This window comes from Rhinoraja longicauda, chromosome 30 (genome assembly GCF_053455715.1).
Source record: "Rhinoraja longicauda isolate Sanriku21f chromosome 30, sRhiLon1.1, whole genome shotgun sequence".
NCBI lineage: Eukaryota > Metazoa > Chordata > Chondrichthyes > Rajiformes > Arhynchobatidae > Rhinoraja > Rhinoraja longicauda.
Window position 1 is genome coordinate 26,426,980 of NC_135982.1, and position 6,242 is coordinate 26,433,221.

Below are 6,242 nucleotides of genomic sequence, written 5' to 3' on the forward strand. Positions count from 1 at the left end.
ATAGCTGCCTTTACCACCACCCCAGCAATACATTCCACGCTCCCACTCTGTGAAAAAAATACCTGTCCTGCACCTCTCCATTAAACTGTCCCCCTCTGATCTGATAGCAATGCCCGCTAGTGTTGGACATTTTCACGCTAGGGTAAAGGGCCTGACCGTCCATCCTATCTATGCCTCTCATAATTTTATATACTCCTATTAAGTCTCCCCTCAACCTGTGAGATTTGAGAGAAAACAATCCAAGTCTATCCAACCTCTACCTGTAGCTGAAACTCTCTAATCTAGGCAGCAGTTTGGTAAACCTCCTCCGCACTCTCTCCAAAGCCTCCACATCTTTCCTGTAATGGGATAACCAGAACTCCACACAATACTTGAATTGTAGCGTAACCACAGTACTGCAGAGCTGCAACATGACTTCCTGATTCTTATATTCAATGCCCTTAGCAATGAAGGCAAGTATATCGTACACTTACTTTCCACTAAAGTATATATACTTCCTCTTCTGGGACTAGCACACAAAGTGTTGCAACATTTCCTTAGATCATCAAATAAATTATGAAGTGCTTTTCAAAATTCTACCAGGTCTACAGTCTTGCTCTCAACAAATTTACATCAAAAATATTTTGAATTATAGGGAGGGCAGCACTGGGTGACAGGGTAAAATCCGTAGTTTCATTACAGATAGGACTAGGACTGTCAGGTTATCTTACCGAGGGGTTCAGTAACTTCAACAGCACTCGAGTTAGTAAATAAATGGTACTAAACTTGCTCTGGACATTACACAGTACTTATTACACGTGCGGCGTTGAGGGGAAAGGCTTTGATGATTCTGGGGCTGTTGCCCTTCAAGGTCATAAAAAAGAATCCTGGACATACTCACAGTCTAGCCTGAGACGAGGAAGGCCACAGTGACAAAATGCCAGAGGACAAGCAGAACCCATTGATCCGTAGCCGAGTTTGCAGCCAGAGGAAAAGGGAAGAGCGATCTGTGTAGGACAAATTCCCAAGTTATTAAGAAAGGCAACATTAAAACAGAAATGTAGATAAACGCCAGGCCGATCTGTCGCAGGGTTCGGGTGTTTGTGTTGGGCAGGAACTGCAGATGCTGCTGGTTTACACGAAGGGTAGACACGACATGCTGCTGGAGTAACTCTCAGCGGGTTCAGGCAGCATCTCTGCTCTGGAGAGAGAAGGAATGGAGGGGAGGGGAGGGACTCCTGGCTTGTTACGTGTCAAATGTTCAGGCGGCCGCAGTGTGGGCCGGCTCCTGACTTACCCCTCGAAGCCTCGCAACTTCACATCTCCATCTCTCTCTCTCTCTCTCTCTCCCTCCCTGACTGACTGACTGACTGATGGAGCCGCAAGGCCGCGGCGCAGGAGCGGACAACAAACAACGGGCGCCCGTCCCGCCCACGCCGGCTTCCGGTCCGCTGCCGTCGATTCCCGACCCGTTGCCATGGTTTCCAGGCCTAGGCCTTGGCCCAGCTATCACCCAGCACAACCAGAAGCAACAAACGTAAGGCATTGCTTTTTTAAAAATTAAACAAAAAAGAATATCCTCCTTTGGAAGCTGTGTGTGTTTGTGTGCATAATCGCTTATTAGCAAATAGATACTAGGAAAGAAAACTGCAGGTGTGTTGGTTTAAATGGAAGGCAATACTCCAAAATTGACAGTTTAAGAATAGGCCATTTAGAACAGAGATGAGGAAAAACTTCTAGTCAGAGAGTTGTAAATCTGTGGAATTCTCTGCCTCAGAAGGCAGTGGAGGCCAATTCTCTGAATGCATTCAAGAGAGAGCTAGATAGAGCTCTTAAGGATAGCGGAGTCAGGGGGTATGGGGAGAAGGCAGGAACGGGGTACTGATTGAGAATGATCAGCCATGATCACATTGAATGGCGGTGCTGGCTCGAAGGGCCGAATGGCTAACTCCTACACCTATTGTCTATTGTCTAAAATGCTGGAGTAACTCTTGTCTTGTTGATACTGCATCAACCACCAATGTGGGGCTATAAACATGCAGTCCCTCATGCATGCAGTTGCAGATTTAAAATTTAGTGTTTGCAAGCAACAGTTTAACGCAGCGGGTCAGGCAGCATCTCTGGAGAGAAGGAATGGGTGACGTTTTGGGTCGAGACCCTTCTTAGACACTAAATACTTCCTATCCATATATCTGGCGAAATAGACAATAGGTGCAGGAGGAGGCCATTTGGCCCTTCGAGCCAGCACTACCATTCAATGTGATCATGGCTGATCATTCTCAATCAGTACCCCGTTCCTGCCTTCTCCCCATACCCCCTGACAATAGACAATAGACAATAGACAATAGTCTCCGCTATCCTTAAGAGATCTATTCTAGCTTTTCAAAGTCGTAATTTGTATCACCAACAGGGTGCAGAAACAATTTACGGCGATGTTTTCAGGAACTCGAGGGCCTGAGCTCCAGGAAGAGGTTTAGCAGACTAGGACTTTATTCATTGGAGCGCAGGAGGACGAGGGGGTGATATTACAGAGGTGTTAAAAGATCATGATGAGAATAGTTCGGGTAGACGCACAGAGTTCCTTGGCCAGAGTTAGGGAATCAAGAACCAAACGACTTAGGTTTAAGATGAGAGGAGGAAGATTCAATAGGAAACTGAGGGACAACTTTTTCACTCAGAGGTTGGTGGGCATATGGAATGAGCTGCCTGAGGGGGTAGTGGAGCAGGTACTTTCACAGCATTTAAAAGACACTTGGACAGGCACAGTCGCACAGCAGTAGAGTTGTTGCCTTACACCCGGGTTTGATCCTGACTATGTGTGCTGTCTGTACGGAATTTGTACGTTCTCCCTGTGACCACTTGGGTTTTCCCTGGGTGCTCCGGTTTCCTCCCACATTCCAAAGATGTGCAGGTTTGTAGGTTCATTGGTTTCTCTAAATTATCCGTCGTGTGCAAGATAGAACTAGTGTAATGGTGATTGCTGGGCCTTTGGTGGCCCAAAGGGCCTGTTTCCGCGCTGTATCTCTATGGTACATGGATAGGAAAGGTTTAGGGGGATGTAGATAGAAGAAACTGCAGATGCTGGAATGTTGCATACAACACAAAGTGCTGGAGTAAGGCAGCATGTATGAAGGTCGTAAATGGGCGATATTTCAGTATGAAGAAGGGTCCCAACCTGAAATGTGGCCGATCCGTGTCCATAGACGCTGGTTGACCTGCTGAGTTACTCTAGCACTTTGTACTATACAAGGAATGTGGGCCACAGGCAGGCTTAATGGACTATCATGGGATATCATGGTTGGCATGGACTAGTAGGGCTGAAGGGCCATTTTCCATGCTCTATGACTTGACTCATTGTTCACCCAAGGGCACCCACGAGTGTTCATACATTCCTAGTCTGTACAGTAAGAGTGTTCTGTGTAAAGACATACACTAACACTACTGGGTATGGCATTAGCAATAGACACTAAGACTGTACAAACAGTCACCTACAAGGCACCTTCCCAGTTTGTAAATGCTTTCAAATAATGCTAAGTTTAAAAAAAAACAAAAACAAAAATAAACTTTATTCAGAGTAAAAATTATATGCACCACAAAAACTCTGTAAGACTGTACAAACTGTCTGAAGAATGGTTTCGACCCGAAACGTCGCCCATTCCTTCTCTCCAGAGATGCTGCCTGTCCCGCTGAGTTACTCCAGCATTTTATGCCTATCTTTGATTTAAACCAGCATCTGCAGTTTCTTCCTACACACTTTGTAATGTACTTATGTATGGCTTGATTGTACTCATGTGTAGTGTGATCTGCTTTAGTTGGATAGGATGCAAACAAAAGCATTTGACTGTACCTCGGTCCACGTGATAATAATAAATCAATACCATTGCTAATACCAGAATCAGGCCATTTCCCTACGGTTCTGATGAAAGGTCATCAATCTGACACGTCAACTCTCCTCTCTGTGTCATAGAACAGGTATCTGATAGGATGGTTATCCATAAAATGAGAGGAAATATTGTTACATTAGAAATTAATTAAGTACAATACGCCCAGTGTTTGGTAAAGCAGGGTACTGCAGGCATTCGGGTGTTGGGGGCATAGGGATTATTGAGCCGCAGTAGAGCATACAGTCGGAGATTGTACACTCTGCAAAGTATGAAATGCTAGAGAGACGTAGGTGTGTGTGGCTTAACCAACAGCCCCTCACGGACTGTAGAATGTACAGCACGCATGTTGTAGAGATTAGTAAATCACACGATGTAATCCTTAAAGCAATAATAACTGATCACAACCAATATTACATATGGTACATAGTTTGTAACTCATTGTTTCTGTACTAGTTCTAAGCGACTGCATTTTTTAGAGGAAATTGCAGCACATTCATGCTCTTCCAGTTCTGTAAGAAAAAACAAGCAGACCAACCAGATTATTACATACCAAAGTTTTCCTATATCAAACCATACCTCTATTCAGAGAGGAAGCATATCCCATCCAATTTTTGATATCTCTAAACTCTATGTTTCTCCTAATGATGTCTGCTGGTATTGATTCTTACATTCTTTAACCTTATTAGATCAATATCTTTCACTCTCTTCCCTCCCCAGGTATTTGAATTGAATATTATTCACCTCACCATTCACCCAGGATAACTTTTCACTCCATTTACTCTACCCGGCCTTGCTACAACAAACAAAATCTCTGCTTCCAACCCCCTATGTGGAATTCAGTTACAAAGACCTCAAGAGAGAATAGTATGTAGTCAGATAAAAATATTTAAGGTTAAAACTTTTTTACTGTCTTCATTAATACTGCCGAAGCACTTTCCTCAAACATCATTAGCAACAGTTGTGCTCTGGTCATAGTGGTTCAATTCTCTCAGCCCCTAGCACTGGTCCTACTGAAGCTTTATTGATAAATGTACTTAGTTTCTAGTCTTCAGACAGGAATTCGTGTACATCGCAGCCATGCCTTTCATGAAATGCTATCTTTGGCATCTGTGCCTTTGCAATATGAAACTTGTGCATTCACTTTTCTAAGAATAGATTGGCTTCACAGAAAGTGAAGGCAAGATATCCTCATTTTTAGCCAGTAATTTCTGACATGTGTTTGATTTCTCTGAGCTCAAAATGGAGCGATTAATAGTCTTTGGGAACAGAGAGACAAAGTAGTTCATGAGCTAAAGGGGAAGGGTTGCTACTGGATTTTTATTTTTGTACAAAACACACATCATGTTATCGCCTCCATACTTGAATGTCAGCCAACTGCATCTCTCCGTCATTTCTTTCATCCCAGGAGTCTGTGCGCTATTTGGTTTTGGCAGCATCTCAGGAGAGAAGGAATGGGTGACGTTTCGGGTCGAGACCCTTCTTCAGACTGAAGGGACTCGACCCAAAACGTCACCCATTCCTTCTCTCCTGACATGCTGCCTGACCTGCTGAGTTACTCTAGCATTTTGTGAATAAATACCTTCGATTTGTACCAGCATCTGCAGTTATTTTCTTACACTATTTGGTTTTGGCCCAACATCAATTTCAATACCTCTCTAACATGTCTCTTTCTTGTCCACCGCCCACCCCAGTGTGCACCCACTATCACCCACCTCTGTCACCCTGCTTCTTTCCTCTCCTTCGTATACTTACCTCCCATCTCTGTGCCCCTCATTTTGCTTTTATCCCCCTCCCTCTCTTCCTCTTTCCTCTTACACCCACATCCCTCCCTGGTCACTCTTACTGATTGGACAGATGTGGGTTAAATAATAGTAGAGGCTTTCCCTCCAATTCTTGAGCTTTTAACTGTGGTCCCCTTCACTTCCCAAACCTTTGCTTTGACTCCCCCTCTTCCAGACAAAGGTTGGAAGACTTTGTTCTCACTTTCCACGTCAGCAGCCTCAAACGTCACCTAGTCCTTTTCTCCAGAGATGCTGTCTGACCCGCTGAGTTACTCCAGCATTTTGTGTCTATCTCCACATTCAACAGTTCATCCTCCCAAATTTCATAGAACTTCAACATGATTCCATCACCATTTACCCATCCCATCCATCAACTGCAGATGTCGCAGTTTTTTGCTCCAATCACTATCTTATTTTGTGACATTGTGTCAGATTTTATTTCATTGCTTCTTAACAAAGGTTTTGGGGATATTATGCTGCACTTGAAGCTATGTTGAACCATATGCTGAAGCTTAATGGGGCATTCATTTTAAAGTGTCATGTAATTATGGAATCCAACAGACTATAATTAGATTTCATAATAAAAATTTATTTTACC

General features: G+C 43.8%; 1 protein-coding gene across 3 annotated transcripts in view; it reads right to left on the reverse strand.

The window, feature by feature from the left end:
- dnajc16 (DnaJ (Hsp40) homolog, subfamily C, member 16) overlaps positions 1-1,411 on the reverse strand; it is a 28,295-nt gene extending 26,884 nt beyond the window's left edge. For all 3 annotated transcript variants that reach the window (XM_078425649.1, XM_078425651.1, XM_078425652.1), the window contains exons 1-2: positions 1,277-1,411; positions 881-986 (exon numbers count right to left, since the gene is read on the reverse strand). The gene's annotated coding sequence lies outside the window, so the exon portion shown is untranslated. The remainder of the gene's footprint in view (positions 1-880; positions 987-1,276) is intronic.
- Positions 1,412-6,242: the final 4,831 nt, after the last annotated feature.